The sequence below is a fragment of the Myotis nattereri genome, assembly GCF_964212035.1.
Source record: "Myotis nattereri genome assembly, chromosome: 11".
NCBI classification, from domain to species: domain Eukaryota; kingdom Metazoa; phylum Chordata; class Mammalia; order Chiroptera; family Vespertilionidae; genus Myotis; species Myotis nattereri.
Genome location: NC_138086.1, coordinates 58,518,666 through 58,534,559, shown reverse-complemented (window position 1 = coordinate 58,534,559; position 15,894 = coordinate 58,518,666).

The window sequence follows — 15,894 nt, the reverse complement described above, 5'->3', positions numbered from 1 at the left end:
GGACTTAGACACTGTTTATTTGTTCAGGGGTAACAGCTTTTAGAGCCATATCAATATGTATTCGTTGAATATCAACCAATTACGTTACCTGAAACAAAGCTTCCAGAGAAATTATTCGTCTCCCTACTCTCCCTTTTATTATTATTTTAATAAATCCTCACCCGAGGATATTTTCCTATTGATTTTTAGAGAGAGTGGAAGAGAGAGGGAAAGACAGAGAAACATCGATGTGAGAGAAACACGATGATTAGCTGCCTCTTGCAAGAGCCCCAACCAAGGCCCAGGCCAGGGAGGAGTCTGCAACTGAGGTACATGCCCTTGACTGGAATTGAACCCAGGACCATTCGGTCCACAGGCCAACTCTCTGTCTACTAAGCCAAACCGACTAGGGTTCCCTCCCTGCTTTAAAAAAAAAAATTTAGTAGCAACCCAGAGTTTGGAAAAAACAGTGTCCTATGGTCTTTTATAAGTCTCCCCCTCAACACCTTTGTGGAATAAAAAGTTCATATTCTACTTATATGGTAGAATACATCTAGATTCCGGGTAGATTTTTTGCCCATAGCTCTGAATACCTAATTGAACTCTCAGTCTGCATTTGGGAAAATGCTGCTGGAATTTTTCACAAGTCTCTATCAGGTATATATCTCCGGGTCACCACTTTCAAGGGCCTGGCATTTCTCAACTGACCATTCATTCAATCAATCAATAAGTCATAAAATCATACTGAAAGCACTATTCCTCCGCCCCCAGTGCAAGCCATTAGGTGTTTGTTTGTTTGTTTGTTTGTTTTAGGCCCTTAGCTTTTTTAGGGCAAAGGTCAGGGCTTTTAATCCCCCACAATGCTGAGGATAAGTTTAGTAAGACTTTAATAAGTATGCTTATGAATGAATATAATAGAAGGAGCTCCAGAGAATACTTAATATGAGAGGAGAAGAAACTGAGGCCCAAATATGACAGATGACTTGAATTTTAAATATGAAAGGGACCAATTTTTTAAAAATATATATTTTTATTATTTCAGAGAGGAAGGGAAAAGAAGAGAGAGATAGAAACACCAATGATGAGAGAGAATCATTGATTGGCTGCCTCCTGCACACCCCCTACTGGGGATGGAGCCTGCAACCCAAGCATGTGCCCTTGACTGGAATCGAACCCAGGACCCTTCAGTCCACACTCTATCCACTGAGGCAAACCAACTAGGGCTGAAATGGACCAATTTTAAGTGTCTACATCAGGAAGCTACTTGTTGAAAAATTAAGCTGCTTCATTTTTTCTTTGGGAAGCCAAAAGCAAAAGATTTAGAGAGACCACAAACCAGAGAAAGATCAAAGTTTAACACCCACTTCTGCTCCAAAGTGCATCAACCAAAATGTAGCCAACCAGGAATTCAGCACAGGCCTAGTGTATAGTGCATAGTTCCTATAATAATAAAACCCTGTAGTGTTCAAAATTCCATTATAAAATAAATTCCTTAGATAGATACTAACAATAATTGTTTTCAGGAAGCAGAGAAAGTTTTCAAAATTTAATTGTAATATAACTGGGACCCAAATATAGAATATTTATGTGGAAATAGAGGCAAAAAAAAAAAAGAAGCCTGTACATGTGTAGGTCTTTTAAGAGTTACAAAGTATGTTTGCAACTGACACTGAAATAGTGAGTAAAGATTGACCCTCAGATTGCTTTATTTCTCCAGAAGAGTTGATGACATTGCTATTCCTCATATGCACTTAGCTCTTTCAGGGGTTGTTCGTGTGCAACTTCAGAAAATTTGATTAACAATTTTTAAATATGATTTTAACCCAGTTACACTTATTGTTTATTAATATTTGAACATAATTAATAGCTATTGGCAATTAATGGGGTATGATATAAATACCTATTGAATATTTCATATCAATTTATAGAAGTATAATGAGGCTCATTGTTCACACACACACACACACACACACGAGATTTGGTTAGTGTATAAGTTGAGACATAGATAAAAATTAAAAATTAATTTTTTAAGATTGTATATAAGCCCTAGCTGGTTTGGCTCAGTGGACAGAGCGTCAGCCTGCGGACTGAAGCGTTCCGGGTTTGATTCCAGTCAAGGGCACATGCCCAGGTTGTGGGCTCGATCCCCAGTGGGGGCGTTCAGGAAGCAGCCAATCAATGATTCTCTCTCATCATTGATGTTTCTCTCTCTCTCTCTCCTTCTCCCTTCCTCTCTGAAGTCAATTTAAAAAAAAGACTGTATATAAAATTAGTGATTAAACGTCATGAAAATATAAAGCACAAATTTATAAATGCTACTTGTATGTGAGGGTTGTGAAATCTGTCATGTCAGGCATTTAAAAATGCTTGGAAGAACTAATTACATTAAATTTAATAATGTGGTTTGAAATATATAATGAATTTAAATTAATTTATTATATGAGATAACTTAGGAAAAAATTATGTGTTTTGAGATTAATATAGCACTAATCAAAGATCAGATAAAAGTAATTTTCTTAGAAGTAAAATACTTCTAGACTTTTACAAAAAGATTTGCAAACTGAACTTGAAGGCTTGAAAAAAATTGTGACTTTAATAAATTGAATATTAATTTAAAACCTCAAAACCTATAAATTTATTCCTCCAAACTGTCCAAATGTCTCCCTTGAACATTTAAAAAAATTCACTAACACCCATAAGATAACTAAAGGAATCAACTCAAAACTAGATATCTAAGAATTTCTGTGAGTGCCAAAGATTTTAGTTGTTAAATTTTAGTTTCAGTTCTTCTTTCTAATAACATCAGAAACAATGATCTTCTGAGGCCACTTTGTTTTGTGATAGACCAAATCCTTAATCTAAGTCTGTTAGCCAAACAGGGCTCAGGGGAACACACAGCCAGTTCATCTAAGAGGGAAATCAAAGTTTAAGGATATGGTATAAAGAAGGGAGGAGTGGGAAACCCAGCATTTGTTTTAAATTGTTCAGGACTGTTTCCAAGCCAGTACTCTTCCTGCCTACCCAGATTCTTGGGGGGCTATGAAAATGCAAATTTATTACGAACATCAATAAGACAGTTCAGCAGCTGGGCCAATAGCTGAGTGAGGTCAAGCAAAATGAGCCTTGGCTGATTTGGAAGCCGGAACGCATGTGCTTCCATCTTAGCTCCCAGGCTGGTTACTTAACCTCCCTGAGGTTCCTTATCTATGTGTAAAATCGGCATTGCAACTCCTACCACATAGGTTATTAGAAAGATTATGAGGTAATCTCCATAGTGGGCACTTAATAATTAATTTGGATTTCCTTCCTTTTTGGTTTTTATTATATTCCATGAAAATTAACTCTTCAATTTCGCTACTCTCCTAGTTTTAAAATGTAGTGAACCATTTAATCGAATGAAGGGTGCTTTCCATCAGTAAATACCATAATAGCTTCTGGGGTCACCAGTGGCCTTTTTGGGTCTCAGCATCTACATGCATTGAATTTTTTTAAAAGCCATTTGCTTTATAGCTTATAGAAAACAATTTGATGTATTGGAGGGGAAAAGTCTCCACTTATCACCAAAAGAATCTGAACTCTGAAGTTTACTAACTTTTCTACCTAAAAGAGTGAGTGAGGAGATTGTCCAACAAAAGGAAAAGGCACAAGGAAGGCATGAGGGGCTTAAGTGGAATGTGGAAGAAAAGTTGCGGGGGGTGGGGGGGGACAAGGACAAGGGCAAGGAGAGCGGCAGGGCTGAAACCTGTGGGGAACCCGTGTTTGCTTGCTTCCAAAGGGGCAGATGGCCTGAGTGTGAGGTGCTCTGGAGAAGATACGTGGGCCTGGGTGCTTCTGTACCTCTCCTTCACCAGAGAAGACGACGACGAGCTTCTGGACAGGACAAAGGATCCTGAAAAAAGCGAAGGAATTACATGAGAGGAGTTCATGTAAAAGGGAATGTAAATGGCAAAGGCGACAAAAAAGAAAAACCATAATTAGCCTGTTCAGTGAGCTCATCTTACAAAGATGTTTTCCAAATGTGATGAGTGGCTTGAGAAAAGCTAGATAAGAGTGTGATCATGGAGGGGTAGCACCCACCAGGGGGTGTAGACAGGGTCGTATTACACGCAAGGACAGCTGTGTGAGTGCTGTCTTCCCATGGTCCGAGTCTGAAATGTGCCAGGAAGCCTTCTTGCTAAGTCCTGCCGAATCCAGCTCCTGACAGACCATGCAATGTGAACATCGCCACAAAAAAGGTAGGAAGCATCTCCCAGGACTATGCTGTCTGGGCTAGGAAACAAATATGGATGCAACATGATTGGGCAAGCTGCAACAGTGAGTCAGATATGTAATAGGAATGAGAAATTTCCACAGTGATAAATGCAGTCTTCAATAAGTAAGTTTAGCAAGGAGGTTGCTTTATTCTCTGTCAATCAAACCAAAGAAAGACCCCAGCAACCAGAAGGAAGGTGGGCCAGGAATGGTTAAGACACTGAGGAAGCTTTGGGAAACAATATTTACTAAAACAGCCTTCAAATACTTTCAGACCTATTAGATGGCAAGGGATTAGGTTTGTTTTATGTAGTTTCAGAAGACTGAACAAGGTCCGTAAGTGGATGCTGCCAGGAGGTAGATTTTGGCACAGTATAAAAAGAACTTCTGAAGACTTAGAACTATCTGAAATGAAACAAAAGCCTGTGGGGGGGTGAGCTCCTCTTAATTGGAGATATTCAACCACAGGCTGAACCACCAGTACTTATTTGGAATATTGTCAAAGAGGATTTATGTATCTGATAGCAACAGAAGCAGATCCAGATTTTGTGGAGCCCGAAGTTTCTAAATTTGGGGACCCCTTTTTAAGGATAGAGAATACAAAATTAGAAATAAAAATTAGTGGCCCTTGGAAGGAACTTTTATAAGTGAGGAATCCTTGAAACTTAAGTTTCATTAGCTTTGTTGTAAATTCACATCAAGGATGTCAGTTGATTCAAACACATAAGATCTGAATTTGTTTTAAATAATGAATAATTCTTCTTAATTTTAAAATAATCTTTTTATCTACAGGACAACATAGAGGCCATAGAAAGAAAGAAGTAAAATTAGATTCCCTTGGGCTCCTAGCTTGCCTCTGCTTTTTCATAGTTAGGTGATCTTGGGAAAATTACTTAACCTCTCTGAGCCTCAATTTCTTCATCTGTGAAATGCAGGTAATATCGCTATCATGAAATATTGTTTGGGAAAAGTTAAATAAAATTATGTATGTAAAGTACTGGTATATAGAATTGTGTAATTAATGACAGCTAAATTGAAGGACTAATAAGATTTGGGTAGTCATAAAGAAAAGTTTACTTAAAATGCCATTTGGAATTATCATCTGTCATCTTGAAGATAATGAATGACTTTGTTCCACATCCCCCAATTTAAGGCAAAAGCCTTTAAGGGCTCATGAAATGTCACCAAGCCACAATATTCACATTAGGCTTATTTCAGACAACCAGTTTGTGAACAGACTAGGGAAATCACTTACAGAATTGATTGGCTAAGATAAAAACCTTTGTCCTCCTTTTCCTCTCTTCACTCTAAAAGTTTGGGGTCAGAATCAAGGACTAGGACATTTCTTATCACTCCATCCCCCAAAAGCATGTTGACCAAGTTCAGGTATACACAGGTGGGCCACATTATCTAGAGCAGGGATGGGGAACCTTTTTTCTGCCAAGGGCCATTTGGATATTTATAACATCATTCTTGGGCCATACAAAATTACAAACTTAAAAATTAGCCTGCTCTATTTGGTCATTTAATTAACTCGCCACTAATGCCTTGGCAGAATCAGACCAAGAGAGCTTTATATGGGCCGAGGGTCTGACGTTCCCTGCCCCTGATCTAGGGGATAGTAACTCAGTGGAATTCCTGTGCATTACACAATTATAGGTCACCATTCATCCAGAAAACTTGTTACTCCAAGTGAGGTCCTCAGCCAGCAGTGATGGTGAAAGAGCACCTGGAAGCTTGTTAGAAATGCAGGCTCCCAGGCCTACCCTGGTATTTTAACAAGATCACCAGGTCATTTGAGGCACAGCAAAGAAGTGCTAACCTAGACTACAATGTAACTGGCTTCCCCCCTGGTGCTGTGCCGGTGAGGTCCCCTTCTTTGGGCTCTCAGAATTCACTTTCTTCTATGAGGTTAGAGAGGAGAGAAGGAGCAAGGAGAAGGCCCAGTCCACTTGATTCTTTTTGGCCTTTCATTCTTTGGATTTTCTTCCTTGAATCTAATTAACGAGAGAGGACAGTTCCAACTTGACACGCAAGATAAACTTGGTAGAAGGTCCAGTCATCTCTCTCTGGCTACCACATTTCTTTCTAAGAGGTGGAAGAGAAAAGATGGGACCAGGGGTTGTCTCCCACTCCAGAGAGAAACCCAGTCTCTCTTCCCCTCTTCCTTTCACCTTCCTCCCCCTCCCTCTCTTCTATCAGTTGAGCAAAATAAGCCAGGGGACACATTGTTTGGGAAAGACCCCTCCAGCACTGGAAAGGCCAAGGTGACAGGCCTGACTAGCACTGGGACTCTATCTCTTTCTACATAATTGTTGTGTTTGGATCCACCTTTCCTGGCCTTGGCTGTGGCCTTACAGAAAAGGGGAAAGAGGAAGAGAAAACTATCAGGCCTGAATTACTTCTAAACTTCCAGTCCAGACAAAATCAGGCCTCCATCTATCCTAGCCCAGCTTACCAGGAGTGCACTGGGAAGCTTATCTAGTAACAAAAGACATACTTTTGCTGCCACTGACTCTGTGCATATATTAAGAGTAAATACTTATTTAGCACTCACTGTGCTATATATAAGCATTTACATACATCAACTCATTTAATTGCCCAGAAACCCTATAAGGTAGGTACTATTGTTGCTTCCATTCTACAGATGTGGCCTCAGAGGCACTCAAAGTTTAAATAATTTGCAAGGAAGCCCAGAAAACAAATAGTAGAGCTGGGATTCAAACCCAGGCAACTCAAGTCAAGACCTCGCTCTTAACCTGCCTCTGACACATTTCTCTCAGGACCCCTGTAGGGGGCGTTGCCTGGTTTGGGTATTCCCACTGTCCCAGCCAGTTACCATCGTAATAGCATTACCATCCCCTACAGAGCTCCTTTGTCAAAGCACTGCCACAGATTTTAAAACACAAAGATGTGAATGACTATGGTTGTTTAGTTGACGAACCAGATTTAGTAAGGAGAAAAGGAAGTATACTGTGGGCTTTGGAAGACTTCCCACAGCACCAGTAGTTTAAAAAAAGAAAAGAAAAGAAAAATGAAGGCCACATAGAATAATCAGGATAATCCAGTCTAAGTGAGACAAAGACTTACTCTTTTCCTGAAGGGAATTTTCTAAGGGTAAGATTTGCAAAACAGAACCAATTAAATTTGCTTCCTGTCCTCAATTGCAGTTCTTGCTTTGGGTAAAGCAAGCCTGCTGTTTACAAAGAGCTTTCACAGATGTCTGCTCCCTGATCTCTACAGCACCCCGAAGAGGCTGAGCATCTTGCCTAAAATTACACATGAACTAAGTGGCAGAGTTTAGACTGCAGCCTGGTCTCTGGAGGTGGAGATGAGACACGCTAGTTTCACCATCTGCTCTCTGTTCCTTAGTGGTAAAAGTGGGGTGGAAAGAGGTATGAGAACCTCATGCCTCACATCTGGAAATTTCTAGTCACCCAGAAATAACAGCTAGCAAGTCCTGAGGGCTTTATCATGCACCAAGTGCTGACCTGAGGATGTCACATGGTATAATCCATTTAATCCCCACAACAAATGAATGAGGAACATGATATTATAACCCCCATTTTGCAGATGAGGAAAATGAGGTGTGGAAAAGGTACGTAACTTGTTCAGACTTACCCTTCTAGCAAGGGGCAGAGCTCTTTGTCAAACCAGGACATTTGATTCTAGGAGCTGTTCTTTTATCCACCACGCTCTCTGGCCTCTGCAGAAAAATTAAGATTGAATTGCTTGATAGAGAACCCAACAGTTCTTGGAAGCATCTGTGAATGGAAAAGAGAGAGTATGCAACACCTTTATGGTAAGAAAAAAATATCACAGTACTCTTCTTATGTTCATAATCATTCAAAGGTAAGCAGAACTATCATCTGGGTGTTGGCATGGAATATTAATGATTAATAAATTAGAGCATATCAATGTATATGATCTAAACACCTTCTCTGTGAAAGGGTCTATGTCAGGTAATATGGGGGCTCCAAGGAAAACAAAACCTGCCCCAGCCTTCAGGAAGCCTACAGGGAAGCTAGAGAGACAGCAAAGCCCCATCTCTCTCTCTCTCTCTCTCTCTCTCTCTCTCTCTTTCTCTCTCTCTCTCTCTCTCTCTCTCACACACACACACACACACAGAGTTGTTGATAGAAGAAACATCCAAACCTGTAGAGAATATTTATAAAAATTTATTTGAGTCAAACTGAAGACATATGCTGGAAAGCAAGATTTCAAATAACAGTTTTGCAACTTCTTTTATGCATTTGAGGTTAAGAATGGAACATAAGGAAGATTACATGGAGGTGGGAAAAATCAAGGATTGGGTTCCAGGACAGTTAATGAGATTATGTGCTTTCTTGGGAGTGGTTAGGTTTATTTTAAAGGTAACCTGGATGCATAGAAACAATGGATATAACTTGCTTAAGGCAAAGGTAGATCTTTTACTGAAAGTTATATGCTTGGGGTGTGACTACCCACAATGATCTGCCCAGTTAGGAATTTATGATCAGATCACCTGTGAAGTTACTTTCCATAGAGCCTCCCTTTGCCCCCCCTACGCACAAAAAGTGTACAACCCAGAAGGTATAAATAAGAGTTCAACACATTCCTTGAAGAGAGATGTCACAGGGCCACTGGTGACTAAAGACTAAATGAATTCTACAGTTAATAAATGCTCTGGAAGATCAAGGTTGGAGCAATCCTCCAGGCTGGGGTGGTAAAGGAAAACTTTGTTAGGGAGATAGCATCTGAGTAGGATCTGAAAGGATGCCAAAAAATGTGAATGGATTCAGGGGACAGGCAAGGTATTCCAGACAGAAAGAACCCTTTGAGCATAGGAGGTGTGGAGGCCAAATAAATAAATAAATAAGCTGGAAGTGCCTATTTGAGGTGGGGACAGTAAGCATAAAACCTGACAGGACCTGACATTAGCTCAGGGCCAGCCCTGCACCCTTCAGGGCTGCTGCTGGGAGAACTCTTGGTAAAGCGCCCAGGTATTAACCAATATCCAATTCTCTACCTGCACCCTGCCTGCCAGGGAGCTTTGGTAACATATCTGTCCACAGGATGGGCAACCCCTTCCAACAAATCTTGTGATCCTCCTACACCCCAATGACTGCTGTCATCTCTAACATGGGTTCCTTAGAAAATCAATCAATCCAAGGGATGTTGGTTCTAAGTCTTTTGGAAACCCTAAAGCCAGCCAATGTCCCCACACCTCCTGTCCTTGTCATTGTCTTCAGAGACTTCCTGAAAGGAAAGTTCCTCCATTCATCCAGTCTTGCTGTTGTTGGGCCCCGTTCTGCTCCAGGCTTCCTAGCAATGACCTATGCCCACTGCCCCACCAACCCTTCCCAGAGTTCCCACCGGAATGCCATGGGATGCTAACAACTCACCAGCATGCTCCCACTCTTCCTTCTGTACCCTTCCCTGATGTTCTCTCACATACTTCACACAGTTAGGATCAAGGTCTTTCTCATAACCCATGGCCACTGCCTTCATTCAAAAAAATATTAATGCCTCTGATGGGATACAGCAGTGAGCAGAATGGCAAAAACCCCTGCCTTCACACAGCTCTATTCTTGGGAGAGGGTAGTTAACAAATAAAAAAGTGAATGTATGTAAAGGTAGGTGATGATGAGTGCTATGTAGAAAAATGAAGCAGAAGTGTGGAATGGGAACTTGCTTAGGAATGGGCACAGGAGATAAGGAGGCCTTGCTGAGTATATGACAGTTAAGCAGAGATCTGAAGGACATGGAGGGGGAGTGGCAGGCCACTGGCATAATGAAGAGCACGTGCAAAGGCCCTGAGGTGGGGACAAGTTTTATCATGTTTGGGGATAGCAAAGAAGCTTGTGTTGCGAGAGTAGGATGGGCAAGTAGTAAAATGGCAAGAGATAAAGTCAGAGAAGAAAGGTAGGCAGGCCAGAAAGTGAAGCTCATGTGAAGATATTGGAGTTACTCAGAGAGAGGTGGGAAGCCATGGAAGGTTTAGAGTAGAATAGTATGACCATAATGACACCTTTTTTTTTTTTTAAATATATTTTATTGATTTTTTACAGAGAGGAAGGGAGAGAGATAGTCAGAAACATCAATGAGAGAGAAACATCGATCAGCTGCCTCCTGCACATCTCCCACCGGGATGTGCCCACCACACAGGTACATGCCCTTGACCGGAATCGAACCCGGGACCTTTCAGTCCGCAGGCCGACGCTCTATCCACTGAGCCAAACCGGCTTCGGCCATAATGACACCTTTAAAAAAAAAATATATATATATATATGTATATATATATATATATACACATACATACATATATATATATGTGTGTGTGTGTGTCTGTGTGTGTTTATTGATTTGAGAGAGAGAGGAAGGGGAGGAGAGAGTGAGAGAGAGAGAGATATTAATTAATGAGAGAGAAACATCAATCAGCTGCCTCTGGCATACCTCCAGCTGATCCCACAACAGACTGGAGTCAAACTGGTGACTTCTTGGTGTATGGCACTACCAGTGATGGCGAACCTTTTGAGCTCGGCATGTCAGCATTTTAAAAACCCTAACTTAACTCTGGTGCCGTATCACATATAGAAATTTTTTGATATTTGCAACCATAGTAAAACAATGATATTTATTTTATATATTTAAATGCCATTTAACAAAAAAAAAAATGAGTTCGCATCTCACCTGACATGCGTGTCATAGGTTCACCATCACTGCACTATGCTCAACCAACTGAGCCACACTGGCCAGGGCTAGAAATACACTTTTAAAAAATTAACCCAGTTCAACCAGGGTGGCTCAGTGGTTGAATGTTGATCCATGAACCAGAAGGTCATGATTGGATTCCCGGTCAGGGCACATGCCCAAGTTGCAGGCTGTATCCTCAGTGTGTGTGTGTGTGTGTGTGTGTGTGTGTGTGTGTGCGCGCGCGCGCGCGCGCAAGAGGTAGCAGATTGATGTTTCTATCTCTCTATCCCTCTCCTTTCCCTTCTCTCTAAAATCAATAAAAGCATTTTAAAAATTAACCCAAACGTTCTGGATCATTCTTCCATTCTTTTGTAGAAATTCTGCATCTTTAAGGGTCCTGTTATCCAGTTGTAGCATCCTCCTCCTCACCATCACCTTTATAGCACTGCTTCCTCCCTATCATTCCCTGAACACTTTAGCTCTTCTTTCACAGCTTCTTCTCCCTGAGACTTGCCATCGCCAGGAGAATTCGGTGCACACGCAGATGTTCCACTCAACTGGCCTCTCAGTTCATTGACTTCTCCATTCTCATTACTTTCACATAATTTCCCCAATTAGCCACTCAGTCCCACTGCTAGGTCAAAATCTTATCATGATTAGGATTGATCTACTCCTGAAATCATAAAATAAAACAATTTCATTTTTAAATCCCAATATCCTGTCTTTGCAGTTTTCTTATTTACTCCGAGTTTAGTTGGTCCCCAGATTCATGGAAAACATCACTTCATTTGCTGTTCACTCAGTCCTTCCTACTCAATTCTTCTATAGTCATTATAACTAGAGGCCTGGTGCACGAATTTGTGATGGATGGGGTCCCTCGACGTGGCCTGCAGGGAGTGGGCTGAAACCAGTAGTCTAATGCCTGCTGCCGCTCCTGCTCATCCTGGCCCCACCACACCTGCTGCAGACTTGCTCCCGGTCAGTCCTGATTGGAAGAGGCTTGTGCTGCCTCAGTGGCACTTGCCAGCCATGAGCTCTGCATCTGGTGCCCTCTCGAGGGAAGGTGGGGGGTGCCCAAGATGCAAAGTGCCCTCCGGGCGGGTGGTAGGATGCCCTTGCCAGCCCGGGATCCGGATTCATCCTGCTGACGTTCGCTCCGGTTGTTGGGAGCCACCTGGCAGCCACTTTTATATTGTTTCTTCCTTGCGGGGTGTTTAGGGAGGGGAAGCAGCCACAGTGCCCAAGGCCGACTTTCAGGAGGCCAGTGGTGCTGTTGGGATCATGCTGGCAGCACTGGTCCGTCAGTGCTTGGCCCGTTCTCAGGAGATTGGACCTGCAAGACTACTGAGGAAGTTAGTGGCTACTGCTGGACTGGTGGGCCACCGGGATGGGTCGGTCAGCTTAGTGGCACTCCCACTGTGGGAGCACATTGACCACCAGGGGCAGCTTCTGTGTTGAGCGACCGAATGACTGGTCAACCAGTCGTTCAGTCGCTGGGGCTTTTATATATAGGCTACAGGCCCAGTGCAGAAAATTCGTGCACTTGGGGGGGCGGGGTCCCTTAGCCCGGCCTGCGCCCTCTCGCCTTCTGGGAGCCCTTGGGAGTTGTCTGACTGCCGGCTTAGGCCTGCTCCCCTTAATACTTATTAACTGTACTAGAGCAGTGGTTCTCAAAGTGTGGACCTCAACCAACAACATCAGCAACACTTGGGAATTTATTAGAAGTGTAGATTCTCAGGTCCTCACCCACAAGACTACTGAAGCAGAAACTCTGGGGCCAGAGCTAAGCATCTGTGTTTAACAAACCCTCCAGGTGATTCTGACGCAGCTGAAGTTTGAGAAGCACTTATCCAGAGCCAACTGGAAATGAAGTTCACAGGTCAGATTCTTGAAGCACCCTTTATGATGGCTCACATTATTGATCTGTAAGAAGAAAATGGAGTTATTATTCAGAATTACTACCAGAGGTGCTTTGGATAATTCTCACACAAGTTCGTGAAGAATTAGCATGACTTTAGTATAAATTATACTGTTAGATAGTCATTTATTCCATAAACAAATAGACTGTATAATTATATGGGCACAGTTTTGGCTGCCTAGCATGTTTTTCTTCCTTTCCTCTTCTTTGGTAGTTGGTTTTGTTTTTTCTGTCAACAGAAGTAGATATGTGATTCTTTATAATTGACATTTTAAATAATTTTTGCATAAACATTTTCATGGTGGATTTTTTGCCAATGTCAAAAGAGAAAATGGAATATTTATACTTTTGAAGAAGAACCTCTTCATAAGCATTGTGTGATTTCTGAAGAGAGGGACTCCCTACAGCAGGTCAGGAAATGCCTTGACCTGCCTAAAACAGCTTATACACTGGCCTGAGAATTACCTAGGATACAAATAAAATTCAATCTTCTATAAGAAAATTTAAGGTTTTTTGACCTAAATTTTGCCACAATGATGGCATATTAGAGTATATAAGGTGGTGTTTTATTATTGTTTTTGTTATTGTTATGTTTTTAAAGAATCAATAAGACTTAATTGAATTTCTCAAGTAATCTAAAGGTGTGGACTGTAATTTTTATGTGGAATCATTACTGGTATGCCACAAGAATAGTCCCTCAACTTAATTTCTTCCTATATTAAATTTTCAATAGAGTCCACTGAGTGGATTATTTTTCTTTCACAAATACATATTTAAATGAATAATTTAAATAAAGAGAATCAATTTATTATGTGAAATATTACTTTAAAAAGGGCTTATCACAAATGCAATCATTTCTTAAATTGAAAGTCTCTCTGTAATGTTTTATAAAGACAACAGTGGTTATATTTAATTACTTTAAGTAGCTCTGCAAAGTATTTTAGAGCTGAATACCGTTTGCTGTTTTATAATGTAGTTACTTCCAGGATGATTTCTTTTGTACGTTTACTAAGACTGGGCTACTAACTATAATTCTGGCCAACTAGTATTATTGATATTTTTAATCCATAATATGTGTTTAGGTGGGTACTGTTTCCTTTTTAATGGCATCTGTGATTTTTCCCATGTGTCTTAGTTCTAGTTCCTGTATTTTTTTGGTCACAAAACAGAAATAATTATTAGAATTATCAGTCAGAATAGGAAAATGTAATAGTTTTAGTCATATACATTTCTATTTAATAACTATACTATTAATTTGATACTCTTATGAGTATCAATAATAACATCATCTAACCTGTATATTTCAATTCTATTTGTTTCAGTTTGATGATTTGCTTAAACCAAATTTATCCAAGCTAGTTTGTGCATTACGTATTTGTTTAACAAGTGAGTGAGTTAAAGGTCAAAGAAAGAAAGTAAGCCACTCAGTCATAAGTACAATAAAATCATAAAATCATTAGGATAAGTAAAGTGGGTTCAAGGCAAGCAACAACTGAGGTGGCCAAGGAATAACTGGGTGCTAGGAAACCTAGTCTAAGAGAAACTATTTCAATTCAGTGATAATCTTGACCCTGCATTTGCGGACATCCAATAGAAAATGGAACTGTGATGTGCTACAGATCATACCTGTGTATCAAGACGAACAAACTTCCCTGACTTGTACATTAAGAGGGGCATAGCCCACAGGGTTCTTGATTGGCACAATAAAAGAAATTCAGAAGGCTTTTTAAAGGGAGGATAATTTTATCCCACTAAAGTTTTAATCCCATTAATAAAGAGCATAAAATATTAACTCGTGGTTCTGTAAAATTTATATGGGAACTAATGTCATCCAGGTTGCCAGACTACTGATGAATTGTCTTGAAGGGGCAAAAAGCTTAGAGAATCTAGGGCACTGGTTATAGGCAATTTTGTTCATATACAGCCTATAGTGCATTTAAAAATCATATGCCCTTCTGAACATTTTAAAATTAATATCTAAAAATTTCTGTGAGAAATTTAAAAAGTAAAAGGATGTATTTTAAAAATATTTTGAACTATGGCATTTTAAAGTTAAACTTTTTATAGCACTTTCAAAGTAAAAAAGATAACCCAAATACCATTTGGTTTGATACCATTGTTATCCACTTAAAATACAAGATTTTCTTAAATAGTCAGAAATTTTACATTGTTCCTATTTTCTTTGAACTCATGTTTCCCTTCTAGTTCCACTGTAGTATTATCTTTGGGGATGAATTATCATTGCAATAACTATTGACATTCAATTGCTTAAAAATAATTAAATTGCATAAATTTCTAGAAATTATTATAAATTACTAGTGACCTGGTGCACGAAATTCATGCACATTAAAAGGGAATTAATTAGAGGAAATATATTAATATTGCTGTTTGCGCTTTCTCTATAATAGAAGTGTCAGAGATGAAAGAAAATTAGTAAAATGTATATGAAAATCTTCCTCCTGTCAGAATCTGGGGCGCACCACAGGAACCAGAGTCAAGTCCCCACCCACCCACATGTTCCTCGAAATAGCAAGAGACCCAGACCCAGCTGGTCCCACCCGCATTGGGCTAGATCCAGACCCAGACGGCCACACCCCTGTCAAGCCCCGCCGGGTGGGGGGCATGCCTGAGGTCCCCTGGCCAGGCGCTGGGGTATGGGGTGCGACCTGAGGTCCCCTGTCAAGCCCCTCCAGGCGGGGGGGGGGGCTGCGCAACCTCAGGTCCCCTGCCCCAGCCTAGCGCCACTCAGCCTCAGGTCCCTGTTGATTGCTTGTTAAGGCTCATTACAGGAACTTGGCTTCCGCTGTGGGTGCAGTCATCTTTTTTTTTTTTTTTTTTTTAAATATATTTTATTGATTTTTTACAGAGAGGAAGGGAGAGAGACAGTTAGAAACATGGATGAGAGAGAAACATCGATCAGCTGCCTCCTGCACACTCCCCACTGGGGAGGTGCCGACAACCCAGGTACATGCCCTTGACCGGAATCGAACCTGGGACCCCTCAGTCCGCAGGCCAACGCTCTATCCACTGAGCCAAACCGGTTTTGGCGGGTGCAGTCATCTTGTGTTACA